This window comes from Rhinolophus sinicus, chromosome 17 (assembly GCF_057876585.1).
Source record: "Rhinolophus sinicus isolate RSI-liver-muscle chromosome 17, RSI-T2T, whole genome shotgun sequence".
NCBI classification, from domain to species: Eukaryota; Metazoa; Chordata; class Mammalia; order Chiroptera; family Rhinolophidae; genus Rhinolophus; species Rhinolophus sinicus.
Genome location: NC_142517.1, coordinates 152,225,894 through 152,243,635, shown reverse-complemented (window position 1 = coordinate 152,243,635; position 17,742 = coordinate 152,225,894). Strand labels below are relative to the sequence as shown.

The following is a 17,742-nucleotide window of genomic DNA, read 5'->3' as shown; positions in this document are numbered from 1 at the left end:
TAGGGGGGTAAAAAGAGGGGGAATCGGTCAGAGATGTTCCTTCCCATAGGACAGTCTATCCAACGTCTTGTCTTGACCGCTTTGCCAAGATTAGATTTCCAGGAAAACCAACGTTTACCAAATGTTAAAATCACCCATCTTAAACTCAATTTAATTTACAGGGCATAAGGAGTGATGTACTCAAGTTTCTCCGTGTAACGTGCATCAACAAGTTTTATCCATTATCTGCTCTGTTTTAGGTTTTCAGAGAGAGCAAAAGCGCCCCCCAAAAAGACTATTGAAAGTTTATTATCACACTTAGGTACAGGCTCTATTTAGGGCAGCATGTTTACCAAGTCCACTCATTTTGTCAAGTACATTGCAAATAATAAGCATCTTTAAACTATTCCTAAACCAGGAATGGTAATGAATCTACTGTGTGGAGGGGAAAGAGGAATTATAGCATCTGAATCCAAAGCTATTTGAGTGGGGCAATTACACAGAATTTCCCTCTCAAAGATACTCCCTCTCTATCTAAAAAATATATAGATTATTTAATCATAAGTAATACTAACTGTATTTGGAGCTTCATCTTTTCCCCCAAACCCGTGTCTCCTCTATTTTTCTTTTCTTTCTTTTTTCCTTTCTTTCTTTCTTTCTTTTTTTTTTTTTTTGATGAATGACCCCATTCTTCAACTACTTTCCCTAATCAGACCTGAGAGTAGACGCTTCCCTCTTATTCCCCTATTCCCAGTGGCCTCCCAATTAATCACCTTGTAAATCATGAAGTGTCTAATCTGTAAAATAGCTTTCCCAATCCACCACTCTCCTTTCTCCATTCTCTCTAACCTTCACTCAGGCCTTCATTGCTTTTTTCCTAGAATGCCGTAATAACCTCCTTGATCTCCCTGTCTCCAGTCTGTCCTTCTTCAATCCATTCTCCACTTCATAGACAAAGATATTTTTCCTGCTATACAAATACAATCACACCCGTTCTTTCCTTAAATTTCACCAGTGGTTCCTTATAACATTCAATACAAGGATAAAAAAATCCTTCAACTTTGGAGCATCCTTGCTCCAGCCATCCTAAAGTATTAAGCTGGGGAATGAGATGTCCACAGGGACTTTTTGAAAACTCCAATATATTCTTGGGATCTAAAAGGTAATATGCATGCTTAGGATTGTATGAATACCTAGGGCTATGTGAATGCTCAGGAAAGACCTGAGAAGGCCCTAAGCTCTCACCGCTAGTTGACCTGGAAGTGCTATTCAATCAAGAAGTGAAGGCTAAGGTAGAGTTGTAAATTCCCTGGCTGAGTGTTGAAGTTATGCCTCAACACACATACTAAGACCCTTGGGGAGACTTATTAGTTGAACATGTTTAAGGAAATCTCTGTTCAGTCATCAGATGGCCACTAAGCCAACTGAGCAAAGATTTCAGTGGTCACTCATAACAAAGAATACAGACATTAAAAAATGAATTCAGAAAAGTCACTAAACCAACAACTACTACAACAAACAGAAACTCTAGGGAAAGAGTAGAATCTGATATCCAGAGTTGCCACATTTTATTTGAATGTCCAGTTTTCAAAATTTAAAAAAAAAGTATGATACATACAAACAAACAAGAATGTAATACCCATACACAGGAGAAAAACAAATCAATACAAACTATCCCCGAGGAAGTCCATATGTTGGACTTACTAGATAAAGACTTTAAATATTTTAATTATGTTCACAAAGCTAAAGGAAACCATGTCTTAAAAATTAGATGAACATATGAGAAGAATGTTTCGCCAAATAGATAACATCAATAAAGAGAGAAAAATTGTGTTTTTTTTTAAATAAATAAAAATTCTGGAATTGAAAAGTAAAATAACTGAAGTGAAAATTTCAGTAGGGGCTGCTCAACAGAGATTTGATTAGGTGAAAGAAAAAATTAGCAAATTTGAATATAAGGCAGTTGAGATTATCCAGTCTGGGGAACAAATATAGGCATACCTCTTTTTATTTCACTTTGATTTATTGCACTTTGCAGATATTACATTTTTTACATATTGAATGTTTGTGCCAACCACATGTTGAGCAAGCCTATCAGCACCATTTTTCCAGCGGTATTTGCTCATTTCATGTCTCTGTCACATTTTTTGGTAATTCTCACAATATTTCAAACTTTATTTTTATATTTGTTATGGAGCTCTGTAATTAGTGATCTTTGATATTAATTTTGTAATTATTTCGGGGCACCATGAACATTAAAATATCAACATTATCAGTAATTTAAAAGTTGATTCTGACCCTCAAGGATGGCTTTGAGGGGTTAAAGAGTTCAGTGGAGGAAATAACTGCAGATGTGGTGGAAATAGCAAGAGAAGTAGAATTGGAAGTGGAGCCTTAAGATGTGGCTGAATTGCTTCAATCTCATGACAAAACTTCAATAGATGAGGAGTTACCTCTTACGGAGGAGCAAAGAAAGTAGTTTCTTGAGATGGAATTTACTCCTGGTGAAGATGCTATAAAGATTGTTGAAATAACAGCAATGGTTTAGAATTTTACATAAACTTAGTTGATAAAGCAGCTGCCAGGGTTTGAGAGGATTGACTTCAATTTTGAAAGAAGCTTTACTGTGGGTAAAACGCAATCAAACAGCATGAAAGTAAGAGTTGACTGATCCAGCAAACTTCACTATTGTCTTACTTTAAGAAATTGCTACAGCCTTCAGCAACCACCATCCGGATCAGTCAGCAACCATCAACATCAAGGCAAGACGCTCCACCAACAAAAAGATTATGACTCATTGAAGGCTCAGATGATGGTCAGTATTTTTTAGCAATAAAGTATTTTTTTTTATTTTTTTTTTAATTAAATTTATTGGGGTGACAATTGTTAGTAAAATTACATAGATTTCAGGTGTACAATTCTGTATTACTTCATCTATAAATCTCATTGTATGTTCATCACCCAGAGTCAGTTCTCCTTCCATCACCATATATTCGATCCCCCTTACCCTCATCTCTCACCCCCCACCCCCCCACCCCCCTTACCCTCTGGCAATTAAAAAAAGGTATAGACATTATTTTTTCAGAAATAATGTTATTGCAACTTGATAGATTACAATATAGTGTAAACATAACTTTTATATGCGCTTGAAACCAAAAAAATCTGTGTGACTCACTTTATTGCATTGGTCTGGAACTAAAACCTCAATATCTCCAAGGTATGCCTGTAGAAAACAGAATAAAAAAACATAAACAGCCACAGAAGCCTATGGGACACGCATACTAGAATATATATAATGAGAGTCCTAGAAGGAGAGGAGAAAGAGAAAAGGGCAGATATATTATTTGGAAAATAACGGCCAAAAACTTCCCAAATTTGATGAAAAACAATCTGTACATCCCAGAAGTTTAAAACTCCAAAGGGGATAAACAAAGAAATCCACACCTGGACATATTATAATCAACTTGTTGAAAACCAAAGGTAAGGGGAGAATCTTGAAAGTGTCAAGAAAGAATCCACTCATCACAGAATTCTTAATAAGATCTACAGCCAAAGCTATGGAAGCGGAAAGCAGTGGGTTGACACATTCAAAAGACTTTCAATCAAGAATTCTATATCGAGGAATACTATCCTTCAAAAATGAAGAAAAAATTAATACAGTCCCAAAATGTACATATAAACAAAATTAGAATTTGTCACTAGGAAACTTGCCCTACAATAAACACTAAAGGGAGTCCTTCAAGTGGAAATGAAAGGACACCAGACAATAATTCAAATTCACATGAAGGAATAATGGATACTTGTAATGGTAAATACATAAGTAAATATAAAAGATAGTACGAATAAATTTTTTGTTTGTAGGTCATTTTCTCCTCTTATATGATTTAAAAGACCACTGCATGAAGCAATATTTATAAATCAGTGTTGATGGGCATTTTATGTATAAAGATTTAACTTGTATTACAGTAACAGCAAAAAGGAGGGGGGAAAGAAGCTATATAGTAGTAAAGTTTTTGTGTACTATTGAAATTAAGTTGGTATTACTCTGAACTATATCGTTATAACACGGTAATTGTAATCCTTAGAGCTACCACTAAGAAAACACTAAAACATACATAACATTAATGCCAAGAGAGTTAAAATGGTACATTATAAAATACATATTTAACACAAAAGGCAGCAGTAATGAAGTAGAAGAAAAAAAAGATGTACATTTAGAAAACAAATAGCAAAATGTCAGCTGTAAATACTACCGTATCAGTAATTACATTAAATGTAAAGATTAAACATTCCAATTAAAGGGCAGCAATTGGCAGAATGTGTAAAAAAAAAAAAAAAAAAAGATCCAACTAGATGTAGTCCACAAGAGACACAATTTAGATTCCATGACACAAATATGTTGAAACTAATAGGATGAAAAATATATATATATCATACAAACAGTAACTAAACTGGTAAACAACTTTGGAAATTGTCCTGGCGCTTTTTTATAAAGTTAAAAAATTCAATTACTATTTTACCTAACAACTCCACTTTACATATTTACCAAAAATAAATAAAAATGTATCCACACCAAGACTCACACAAGATAGTGCACAGCAGTTTTATTAATAATAGCCCTAAACTGGAAATAATCCAAATGTTCCCCAACTGGTAAATGGATAAAGTGTGTATCACACACTTTAACAATACTCAGCAATACAAAGGAAACTAGTGATATATGCAACATGAATGACTTTCAAAAACATCATGCTGAGGAAAAGACGTGACACACAAAAGAGACCATGTGCCATTTAATGAACGTCTAAACAAATGAAATCAAACAGTGATGGAAAGAAGATCAGTGATAATCTTGGGGATTCAAAGGGGAGTTAGGTGGCAGGATTCACAGTTTGGGATTTAAGAGAATTTTTGAGGTTGTTGGAAATGTTCTATATCTTTATTGTGGTGGTGGTTTGTCAAAACTCATCAAACTGTACTTCATGCCTCAGAATCTTCAAACCTCTTGTTTCTCCTATCTGAAATGTCCTATCTCCCATCTCCTATCCCCACATTCCACCCCACCTTTTTGGAGAGTGGTCAGTTAATACCAGTCATGTATCTTACCCTATAATCGAACTTTATCATCCTTGTTGTACTTGTCTGCCCTCTGATCTAAACTTTAGGCATCTTGAGAACGGAGAACACAGACGCTGGCCATAGTAGATACTAAAAATTGTTATTGAATATTAAAATAATACTTGTCTAAGTACTGTGCTTGCTCAGAACACTAAAAAAAAAAATCAGGAACATTTTAAATCAAGATACAGCCCCTCTTGAAATAATCAATTCCTTAAAAATAAATAACCAAATTTGTGTAATTTAAATTGCTACATATCTGATATGAATATTACATGCTAATGCTTAAAGCATTCGTGGTTTGAGTAATCCCAGTGTGACTTTGGAGAACACAATAGTGTACAGAACTGTGAAACATTTGGTATGTTTCCTAAAATCCAAAATTACCAAAAGCTTACATTATTAAATATATAATATGCATTATGTCAAAAAGAAACTTTCTTGCTCATTTGGTATCTTCAGAACTTGACAGTTTTTGCTAAATGAATGTATTATCTCTGGCAAGAAGTATTACTATATACCATTCAAAATGCATTAACCTTATTATAAGAATTTCTTCCCATGTGTAAAGAGCATTACATGCATATACATATAATTCTTTTCATATACAAAAATCTGACTATATGTCTCATAAGAAATTGTAACAGTGAATTTTCAGATAGCCCAGCTTTATAATTATGAATATCAGAAAAGGGCTATTGCCATTTGAATTTTTAAGAAATGTTTGGAATGTATTTAAGAAACATTGTTTTCTGTTCAAACTTCAAAATCCATTTTAATTGTTATGCCTAATTATAGTTTTTGAATTATGCAGTTTTTGAGTATTATAAATAAATATAGATCTAGCACAAGAAAAAGGAAAAATAGGAAAATATTTACTTTTTAAAGTACAGTGAATTAATTTCACGTATAAGGCCAATAGAATGACTGTTACTTCTGCCAGATGGTATTTTACATTTTGATAAAAAGATATATTCTTAATCATATATGTCAAGGAAAAGCGACCATATGTTGTTAAACACTTCCAATTTGTCATTTAATTTAAAAGGAACCACTGATATTGCCATAAAATTTTTTGGTGATGTGGCCTAAGTATCCTTGGTGTCAATAAAATTTAATCTTCTCAAATTATCTTCTTTTGACTGTTTAAGCAAATAATTCAATGAAGAATTTTCTTAGTATCTACAAAGAAGAAATATAAAAAGGATACATCAGAATCCAGAGTCTATATTTAAGTTACTACTAGGTAAAAAGCAAAACTTCAGTTTTTCAAGAAGCCTCCAAAATGTAATTTACCGTATTCTAGCAAAGTAAATAAAATATACAGAATAACTCAAATGATTCCAAATTGTGTGCTTTAACTTCAGAAACCCAGTATATTCTTAAGATTAAAAAAGAGGGTGATTATATCACAAAATAATTTTGCACATTACAAAAGGGTTTCTAACTGAAAAAACCTTACAGGAGACACAGAAAGTAGCATTCAGTATATAATGGGAAAAGGAAATTGATATTAGATGATTATTGAAACAAAGGTTTTACAGTAGTCCCCCGCCCCCCATCTGTAGTTTCACTTTACGTGGTTTCAGTACTCCTGGTCAACTGCAGTCCAAAATATTAAATGAAAAATCCCAGAAATAAACAATTCATAAGTTTTAAATTGCATGCCATTCTGAGTAGCAGGATGAAATCTCTTGTCGTCCTCTTCCGTCCTGCAAAGGATGAGAATCATCCATGTTTCCAGTGTCTCCACGCTGCATATGCTACCAGGCTGTTAGTCACTTAGTAGCCATATAGTCAGCAGGTCAACCATGGCCTAATGCTACATCTATGATAATTTAGATTGCATAGCTAGGCAGATATACAGGCTTAGCCATCCACTGAGATTGGAATGCTGCTCCAAGCAGGCTAAAATCCATAGGGAACCTTGAGAAGTCATAGGTTTGTTCATTGTTTTGCAAATAACAGAGGAAATTAGTGAACAACTATCCTGGAAACTCAAATTTGGGGGATGAAATGGGGGAAATGTGTAGTGTAATCAAGATCCCCAAATGAGTCTGATCTTTCTACTCATTGACATCTGTGTACCACTGTGTAAAGTGATTGAGAAGCAAAATCAAAATAAACTGTATTTTTCATTGTTTATCATGAGTACCAGGTGGCACACAGATGATTTTAGACAGACCAGGGGCATTTTCTACATTAATAAATATATACTTATTTTTATGTATATTAGAAAAATACATAAACAGCATATCTGATCCGTGACTTAATGTCTATTATTTTTTTAATTTTTAAAGCATCTATTTAAAGAAAAAAATAAACAATAACACAAATAGTATGTGGGTGAGAAAAATTGTGAAATCAATGCAGAAATGACCAAAATTTGGGAAACACCGGACAATGATTTTGATCATAGGTAAATCTGGGTTTATAAATTGACTCTATCACTCCTATTGGTGTGAACTTGGGAAGTTATTTACCTTCCTTGGCTGAATTGGTTGGTATATTAGTTGCTTTAGCAAAGATCAAAATAGTAATGGCTTAAACAAGTTACATCATTTCTTCCTATCTCACATGAAAGTTCAAGCTGGTGAGGGAATTAGGGTGGCATTGCTCCATGAGGTTGTCCAGAACCTGGGGTCCTACCTAGCTAACCCATCATCTTCTCGATCCATCGTCTTCTCACACTACAGCATACGGGAAGGGGAAAGAGGAAGTACAGGGCAAGCAGCTTTCTATTAAGAGCATGAAGTAGAAATTACACATATCACTTTTGTTTACATTCTAATGACTAACTGCAAAAGAGACTGTCATCTCTAGTAGGGAGGAAGGAAACAATGGAACTTAAGACATTAGACATTAAGAAACAAAGGGAAATGAACCCTAAGAGATGGAAAACAAATGAGGAGAGCCCTCTAGCTCCTCCAGTCGTCCCAGCTTCCTGGCCGGAGAAAATTTCCAAGCTTCAGCACAAGAAGAGAGAAGCCAGAATTCTACCTGAGTTGAAGAAACAGAGGTGGGAGTTTGGAGAAGCCAGGCTGCTAGAGTTCACAGGGTAGAGAACCAGACAGGAGAGATGCAGAGGGAGAATGTCAGGCATCTTCAGAGAGACCCCCTTGAGTATTCAGTTGAGTGGTGATCAGTGCAGTATGTGTGGCTGGGGAAAAAACCATGTGAAAGGATTAGAGGAAATGGTGACTGGCTCCTAGAGGCCAGGAATAATACTTGTTCCCAACAGCAACAGACTTGAGGGAATAAACCCCTCATAACTGAAGCAGTATCATTAGAGCACCAAGTAAGGTATGCTTAGGTAGTGGGGAATAATTATCTCTAGACTGGTCCTTCTTAAAAGGATCTGGTCCTTCTATGCAGATCTGGTCCTTCTTAAAAACATTAAAAGCAAGACCCCAAAGGTTCAAAGTGTTTCTATGTAACCAAACCAGATTCAGTATTAAGATATCAATTCTCCCCAAGTTGATTCTAAAATTCATATAGACATTCAAAGGACTTAGATTCACCAAAACAACTCTGAAAAAGAAGAACAACGTTGAAGAACTTACACTAGCTGACTTCAAAACTTATTATACAGCTACAATAATCCAGACTGTGGTATTGGACAGTTCTAGAATCAAATTCCAGTTCCGTCTCTTACTTAACTTGGGCAAGTCACTAATTGCTATCAGCTTCAGTTTTCTTATCTATAAAATCAAAATAATAATAGTAACTACCTTGTAGGATTATGTGACTACACAAAATAGTGTATATAATACACCAAGCACAGTACTGGACCTGTAAAAAGAATGTCAGCTTTTATTATCTACTCAACCCCAGGTTCCACAGGACAGTGACTGTCCTGCCTTGATTATCATTGTATCCTTAGGGCTTTAGACGGAAATTGAAGTTCAACTGTCTCAAGCAGAGTTAATAAGAAATGAGTTAATTATCAAGTTAAGGAACTTTAGATATTACCAAACTGACAATTAGCTCCTACTTTAGGAGTGAAAACATTAGTGATTCATTGGTTCGGACTTACATAAAGCCCCGAACCTTTTATAAAATAAATTTGATCCACTTATAAATATGAGAATTAAATGAAAATGTGCTAAGTATCAGAAAAGATTGCTTCAGTTAAATTTCAAAAGCTTTCTTAGCCTTTAATGAGGTAGCTTAAACAAGATCATCTTTGTTGGATGAGATTAATTGGGTCTATAAAGAATCCTATTATTAGAGTACAACTATTTTTATAATGAACTTACTTGATTTGGAGATTAGTTCACTATAAACCCTTTTAATCTTTATATTACTTTTCTTGGCATTTTGTGATTTGTTCTATAATTATTGTGTATTTAATACATTAAGCAATAAACTTAATGCTTTAAAATGTTAGTGTAATAGATGAATTTCCTAACAATTTGGGTAAAAATGAGCCCTTCATGAAGAAAATTTATTATTAATTCACAAAATGACAAAGGTTCTTTACAGATAGATGGTAACCTTTTATTTATTTATATATTTGTATTATTAGTTTCAGGTGTGCAAAACAACACAATAATTAGACACTGACATCCCTCACAAAGTGTAACTCCAACAAGTCTACTACCCCTCTGACACTGTATAGCTATTACAATACCATTGACTATATTTCCTATGCTGTACTTTACATCCTGTGACTATATATATATTTTTTTAAATTATAGTTGACATTTGATATTATTTTATATTCATTTCCGGTGTACAGCATAGTGGATAGGGATTTATATAATTTATGAAGTGATCCCCCTGATAAGTGTAGCACCCATCTGACAATACACAGATTTTACAATACTATTGCCTATATTCCCCATACTGTATTTCACATCCCTGTGAATATTCTGTAACTACCAATTTGCACTTCCTAATCCCTTCGCTTTTCTCACTCATCCCCCCAACCCTCTCCCATCTAGCAACTATCAGTTTGTTCTCTGTATCTATGAGTCTATTTCTGTTCTGTTTGTTCATTTATTCTGTTCCTCAGATTCCACCTATAAGTGAGATCACATGGTATTTGTCTTTCTCTGTCTGACTTATTTCACTTAAGATATGTACCCTCTAGGTCAATCCATGTTGTTGCAAATGGTAAGATTTTGTTCTTTTTCTTTTTAAAGATTTATTGGGGAATACTGGGGAACAGTGTGCTTCTCCAGGGTCCATCAGCTCCAAGTCATTGTCCTTTAATACTTGTGGAGGGCGCAGCTCAGCTCCAAGTCCAGTTGCCATTTTCAACCTTTAGTTGCAGGGGGCACAGCCCACCATGCCATGTGGGAATTGAATCAGCAACCTTGTTGAGAGCTCACGCTCTAACCAACTGAGCCATCCGGCCACCCCTCCGGAAGCTCAGCGTCAACTCATTGTCTTTAATCTAGTTGTGGAGGGTGCAGCTCACTGGTCCATGTGGGAATCGAACCTGCAACCCTATTGTTCAGAGGTCGTGCTCTAACCAACTGACCCACCCGGCCTCCCTAAGATTTCATTCTTTTTACGGCAGAGTAATACTCTATTGAATATATATACCACAATTTCTTTAACCAGTCATCTATAGATAAGCATATTTGTTGTTTCCATATCTTGGCTATTGTAAACAGCACTGCAATAAACATAGGGATGCATATATCTTTTCAAATTAGTGTTTTGGATTTTTTTTTGGATAAATATCCAGGAGTGGAATTGCTGGGTCATAAGGTAGTTCTATTGTTAATTTTTTGAGGAACCTCCATACTGTTTTCCATGGTGGCTGCACAATTTGCAATCCCATCAAAAGTGAACAAGGGTTCCCTTTTCTCCATGTAATGACGAGCGGGGAAAAGTAGGAGGAGGGACATATGCTAGAATGGGGCTAATTGATTATTTATGTAATATCTAATAAATTTATTTAGCAATATGCAAGAGCAAAAGACAAATGCAATTAGCAGAATATGTTAATGTCAGAAAGTAAGACTAAACTATATACATTGATAACAATGTCATGTCAAACAAGTATACATACATGTAAGTTTAAGAGATCCCAAAATATGTTTACTATTGATCAAAAATCACTTGGCTAGATACACAAATAACATCAGTAAGGAGTATCCAAAAGCAGTAATAAGCTCTGTATAGGATAGTAACTATTACAGTAGATGTCAAAAGCTCACCAAACCAGGGAAGAACAGCACTGGAAAAGTCATAAATCAAAACCTTACCACATCTGTAGCTGAGAGAAACTCAGGCGTCTCCCACACCACTGTTTGCTAGTTCCCAAGAATACTGCTGCTGTTGGCGTTGTTGTTGTTGTTATTGTTGTTGTTGTTGGAAGTTAGAAGTCAAGGTGTCTTCTGATGCTATGAGCTGCAAGCTGCATATAAGTTTTCAAGGTGTTAACAGTCTGAAGAATGTTGCTGTTGTTGTCATGGCTGTTGTTGTTAGAAGTTAGGACGTCTTCTGATACTGCAAACTGCAAGCTACATACGAGTTTTCTAGATGCTAACAAGTTCTCAAGAAGGCTAACTGAGGGGGACAGCACTGGAGAGGCCAGGAACCAGCCAGCCCTCACCAGGTTCATGGCTGAAAGTCAGGACATCCCCTGGTATTGTAAGCTGCATCTGCCTGGAAGTCTTCAAAATATTAGAATGATAAAAAATCACTAATGACAAATGACCAAATGACGAAATAATAATTTCACTGCCAACTGAGGTCTGTCTTATATGTTTTCTCAGATGTACCTTATATGTTTTCTTGTTCCTGCCCCCCACTCCGGGAATAGCCAGTTCTGGGAGGGTCCGGCAGTTACTGATATGAATGCTGTCCATCCGGCCGAAGGGCCAATTCATCCCAATAAGCAATATCTACTGTTCCTGCTTGGGACCATCAGCCCAAGGTCTTCCAAAGCCTGGCAATGTGCTTGTCACGTCATCCTGATATAACTTAGCTACTTCTTCACTTCATCTGCTGATGTGGGCAAAACAGACAGAACAAAGAGGGAATTCTCTCAACCCCTGATCAAGAATTTCTTTAACCCTAAGATAACCATCACCTCACAACACAGACAGAACAACAAACATAATCTCATATCTCCTCTACTTGAGAGAATGAGACTAAACAGAAAACCTCATCTCATGTCTCCCCTGCTCGGGAGAATGAGACCAAAGGGGGAACAGAAAAGCAACATCATTGCATATCTCCCCTGCTTGGGAGAATGGGACCAAAGGGGGAATTTACTCAACCGCTGATCACAGCACAGAAATCAACTTACATACAGAAACAGATAAAAGCTAACAGACAAAAGCTCACATCAACCAATGAAGGCAAATTTTCTTTAACACCTTCCCTACACTCCACATCCTCACCAACACTTGTTGTTTGTTAATTTATTGATGATGGTCAGTCTGACAGGCATGAAGTGATATCTTATTGTGGTTTTTATTTGCATTTCTCTGATGATTAGTGATATTGAGCATCTTTTCATATGTCCATTGGCCATCTGTATGTCCTATTCGGAGAAATGTCTATTTGGGTCCTCTGCCCATTTTTAACTGGATTGTTTGGGGTTTTTTTGTGTGTTGAATTACATGAATTTTTAAATAAATTTTAGATATGAGCCTCTTATTAGATGTATCATTGGCCAATATATTCTCCCATTCAGTAGGATGTCTTTTCATTTTGTTGGTGGTTTCCTTTGCTGTGAAAAAAACTTTTTAGTTTGATGTAGTCTGGTTTGTTTATTTTTTCTTTTGTTTCCCTTGCTCAAGGAGATATATCATTGAAAATATTATTAAGGGTCATGTCTGAAATATGACTTTATTTCATATATTTTCTTCTAGGAGTTTTATGGTTTCAGGTCTTATATTTAAGTCTTTAATCCAATATAGAAGAATACAAGTTTATTCTTGTATATGGTATAAGAAGGTAGTCCAATTTCATTTTTTTGCATATATCTGTTCAGTTTTCCCAGCATCATTTATTGAATAGACTGTCTTTACCCCAGTGTATATTTGCTTCCTTTGTCATAGATTAAATTACCATATAGACATTCTGCATCTTCGCCCCTCTTACCACTCTCAAGGTGGCTTCTTCTGAATGTCCTTAGTTGTAGGACTTCTGTTCAGCTAGACATAAGGTGATTCTCAATGATGGTTGTTCTGTAGTTCAGTTGTAATTTTGATGTGGTCGTGAGGGGAGACAAGCACAACATTTACTTACTCTGTCATCTTGGTTAGAAATCCTATTTAATTCTTAATCAAGTTATTTGTAGTCTCAGAATTACCACTTTTGAATTTTTTGTGCAATGGCTGAGATTTATTTAAAATGTTGCCATCTAGAAGGTCCACGATGATGGATTAGGCAAATGTGTATCCCAGGATCACATCAAAATTACAACTAGTATAAATTGTAGAACAATGAACCTCAAGAATCATCTCAAGACTAACTGAACATAACCCCTGTAACTAAGGATATAAAGAAGGGGCCACTTTGAGGCTGGTAGGAGGGATGGAGACATGAAACAGGCTGACCCCAAAACCACATAGTAGCTGAACACCCAGAGGGACACCTCGATGGTAGAGGTCTCCCCTAAAAAGGAAGGGGTCCTGGCTTCAGCATCTTTTCTGATCACAGTGGTATGAAACTAGAAATGAATTACAAGACAAAAACTGGAAAACACAAAAACACATGGAGGCTAAAGAACATGCTAACAAATAATGAATGGGTCAACAATGAGATCAAGGAAGAAATTCAAAGATACCTTGAGATAAACAAAAATGAAAACAATGCAAAATCTATGGGACACAGTGCAGGCAACACACCCAAAGGGCAGATTCTGCAGGCACCAGAGCCCTGCTAAAGCAAATCCTGCTACATAGGGTCAGCCCCTGCAGAACAGCTCCTCCACTGTAATCACAGTCACAACCAATTAGGCTGAAGGCCAACTCTCCCACTGATGTGCAAACAGCAACCAAGTCTCAACTACAATAGGAGGGCACACACAACCCACATAGGGACACACCTGGAGCACCTAGCTCAGGTGATGAGGGAAATTATGCCACCTGGCCCCACAGGGCACCTACTACATAAGGCTACTCTACTAAAACCTGGAGATATAGCAGCCCTACCTAATATATAGAGACAAACACAGGAAGGCAGTCAAAATGGGGAGACAATGAAACATGTCCCAAATGAAAGAAAAGAAAAAAGCTCCAGAAAAGAAGCTGAACAAAATAGAGACAGCAATCTACCAGATGCAAGGTTCAAAACTCTGGTTATAAGAATGCTCAATGAACTTAGGGGAAGAGTAGAAGAACTCAGTGAGAACTTTAACAAAGAGATAGGAAACATGAAAATGGAGATAGAAAAATAAAAAAGAACCAGTCAGAATTGAAGAATACAGTAACTAAAATAAAGACCACATTGGAGGAAATCAACAGTAGAATAGATGAAGCAGAGGATTGAATCAGCGATTTAAGAGTTAAGGTACCAGAAAACACCCAATCAGAACAGCAAAAAGAAAAAAGAATTTAAAAAGATGAAGATAACATCAAGCGTACCAGCACTCACAGCAGTGGGGTACCAGAAGGAGAAGAGAGAGCAAGGAATCGAAAATCTACTTGAGAAATAATGTTAGAAAACTTCCCTAACTTGGAGAAAGAAATAGACATACAAGCCCAGGAAATGCAGAGAGTCGCAAACAAGATGAACTCAATGAGGCTCACACCAAGACAGATCATAATCAAAATGCCAAAGATTAAAGACAAAGAAAGAATCTTTAAAGCATTGAGAGAAAAGCAGTTAGTTACCTACAAGGGAGTTTCCGTAAGACTGTCAGTTGATTTTTCAATAGAAACTCTGCAGGCCAGAAGGGATTGGCATGAAATATTCAAAGTGATGAAAAGTAAGGACCTACAACCAAGGCTACTCTACCCAGGAAAGCTATCATTTAGTATTGACGGATAGATAAAGAGCTTCCCAGATAAGAAAAAGCTAAAGGAGTTCATCACCATCAAACCAGAATTACAAGGAATGTTAGAGGGACCTCTTAAAGAAGAAAAAGAAAAAAACAAAAATATGAATAATAAAATGGCAATCACTACATATCTATCAACAATAACTTTCAATATAAAGGGATTAAATACTCCAATAAAAAAGATACGGTGGCTGAATGGAACAGAAAACAAAACCCTTATATATGCTGCCTATAGGAGCCTCACTTCAGATCAGAAGACATATACAGACTGAAAGTAAAGGGATGGGAAAAGGTATTTCATGAAAATTGAAATAAACAAACAAGCAAAAAGCTGGGTAGCAATACTTATACCAGACAAAGTAGACTTTAAAACAAAGGCTATAACAAGAGACAAAGAAGGACCCAGTAATCCTACTTCTAGGTGTTTATCCAAAACCAAAACACTACTTCGAAGGGAAATGTGCATCCATATGTTCATTGCAGTATTATTTGCAGTAGCCAAGATATGGAGGTAACCTGAGTGGCCATCAATGGATGAATAAACAAGAGGCGGTACATACATACAGTGGAATATTACTAAGCCATAAAAAGAATGAAATCTTATCATCTGCAACAACATGATGGACTTTGAGAGTATTGTGCTGAGTGGAGTATGTCAGACAGAGAAAGACAAATGGCTTATGATTTCATTTATAAGTGGAATCTAAAGAACAAAATAAACAAACAAAACAGATATATAAACTCAAAGATACAGAGAACATTTTGATGGTTGCTGGCTGGGAGGGAGGTTCAGAGAGTAGGTGATAAAGGGGAAGGGATTAAAAAGTACAAATTGGTAGTTACAAAATAGTCATGGGGATATAAATTATAGCATAAGGAATATAGTCGATAATATTTAATAACTGTGTATGGTGTCAGGTGGGTACTAGATTTATTGGGGTGATCATTTCATAAGTTATATAAATGTCTAATCCCTATGTGATACACCTGAAACTAATATAACATTGTATGTCAACTGTAATTGAAAAATACAATAATTATTTTAAAAAAGAGCCTCCCAATAAAGAATTAAATAAAGGGCAGGTTATTGTTCTTTACTGAGAGATTATTTTTTATTTTATGTTTCAAAACGTAATTGGGCCATAAATATTTAACAGAGCAACTGAACTATTAATTGCTCTGATCAAAAACATTTTAAAGTACTCACATACAACACATCAAATCTTTTATACAGGTATATCTCTATGTATCTTTATGAGACAGCATGCAAAAAAGCTTGCTAGAGTTGTAATACTAACTAACCATGGTATCCTTCGTATGGAATTGCCTCAAAGATAACATCTCCTCATGATAAAATACTGTGGAAATTTAGCATTGTGTCAAATTTCATTAGGTTATAAAATAAAAGTTGGTTTCTAATAAATTTTTAAGTGTTTGGAAGAATTTAATAATGACTCTAAAACACACGTTGTGTATTTCTTTGAAAAGTTTATTCAATTTTTTCTAATATGCACATTTCTAGATTCTACAGTGCTGTGATAAGTAATTAAATAATCAACAATGGGACACATGCAAAAGATTTAAAACCAACTGAAACTACTAAGCACTAAACAAACTGAAAAAGTCAATAGACTATTTATTTAATTACTTACTGCACAAGAGGATTTATTTCAATGGCTAGTGCATTGTTTCATTTAGTTTTTAAAAAGGGATAGTTAAAAGAAAAAAGTACAGTTTGGATGAGATTATGCTGCTAACTGTGTGACTTTAAATCATTTAACTGCTCTGAGCCTCAGTGTGCGTGACAAGAGAGTGTTTTTCAACGTCTTCCTCTTCTTTTTCTTATTCTACCAAAAGAGCATTTTGTCAAGTGCAGTCTTACACGGAGCACCAAATATAAAGCAGAAAATGCAGAACTGCTTTGTTGAGGTGGTGGGTGGGAAAACCTGGAGACTTCTGCAGATATGTTTATGCTATTTTTCACTGTATAAAAGTTTCAAAAAAAACTGACGATTTTGCTTTTGCTTCTAGGTTGTATATACTCAGAAAAGGATTTCACAGCATAAAAATTGTTAAACAATTACATCTTCCTTCTTTGAAGACTTTTACATTTAAATCTTGATCTGTCTGGATTTTATTTTCATGTAAGGAGTAAGGTAGATCTCCAAATTCACATTTTTCAAGATTACTATGTACTAATTGTTTCTCCATTTATTAAGTAATATGTCTTTATCCTACTGATTTCAAATGTTATCTTTCCCCTATGATAAATTCTCACATGCCATCAAATCTATTTCTAGTACTTTCGTTTTAGGGATGCTTCTGTCTCTCGCCATTCTTTACCTATTGCCAAGACAAATATTATATTATAGTCCTGATTTTTTTAAATTATGAAAACTTTCAGTTCTGTGTACTAATTGTTACCATTTTGCATACCTTTCATACCACATTTACTATTCTTTATTGCCAACTCTGTAAAACATATTGACATATACTGCAATGGTAACCAAATAAGACATATATAAAACACTAGCATAGTGGTTAACAGCATGAATTCTGGAGCCAGAATGGAGACACTCATGCTACTTATTCAACAGAGTTGTAAGGATTAAACGACTTAGTATTTGTAAAGCACTTAATAAAGATTATGTGTTAGTTATTATTAAATTATT

The 17,742-nt window shown here is 35.3% G+C and overlaps 1 long non-coding RNA gene across 4 annotated transcripts in view; it reads right to left on the bottom strand.

The window, feature by feature from the left end:
* Positions 1 to 668: 668 nt before the first annotated feature.
* The window catches only part of LOC109445267 (uncharacterized), a 44,121-nt gene continuing 27,047 nt past the window's right edge, over positions 669 to 17,742 (bottom strand). Inside the window, exons 7-11 of one of the 4 annotated variants that reach the window (XR_016019778.1) lie at positions 11,319 to 11,470; positions 8,098 to 8,257; positions 5,086 to 6,809; positions 3,155 to 3,202; positions 669 to 2,492 (exon numbers count right to left, since the gene is read on the bottom strand). This is a non-coding gene — a long non-coding RNA (uncharacterized LOC109445267). Of the gene's footprint in view, positions 2,493 to 3,032; positions 6,810 to 8,097; positions 8,258 to 11,318; positions 11,471 to 17,742 lie in introns of those variants that run through there. The other 3 variants (XR_016019779.1, XR_016019777.1, XR_016019776.1) reach the window with 3 other exon arrangements.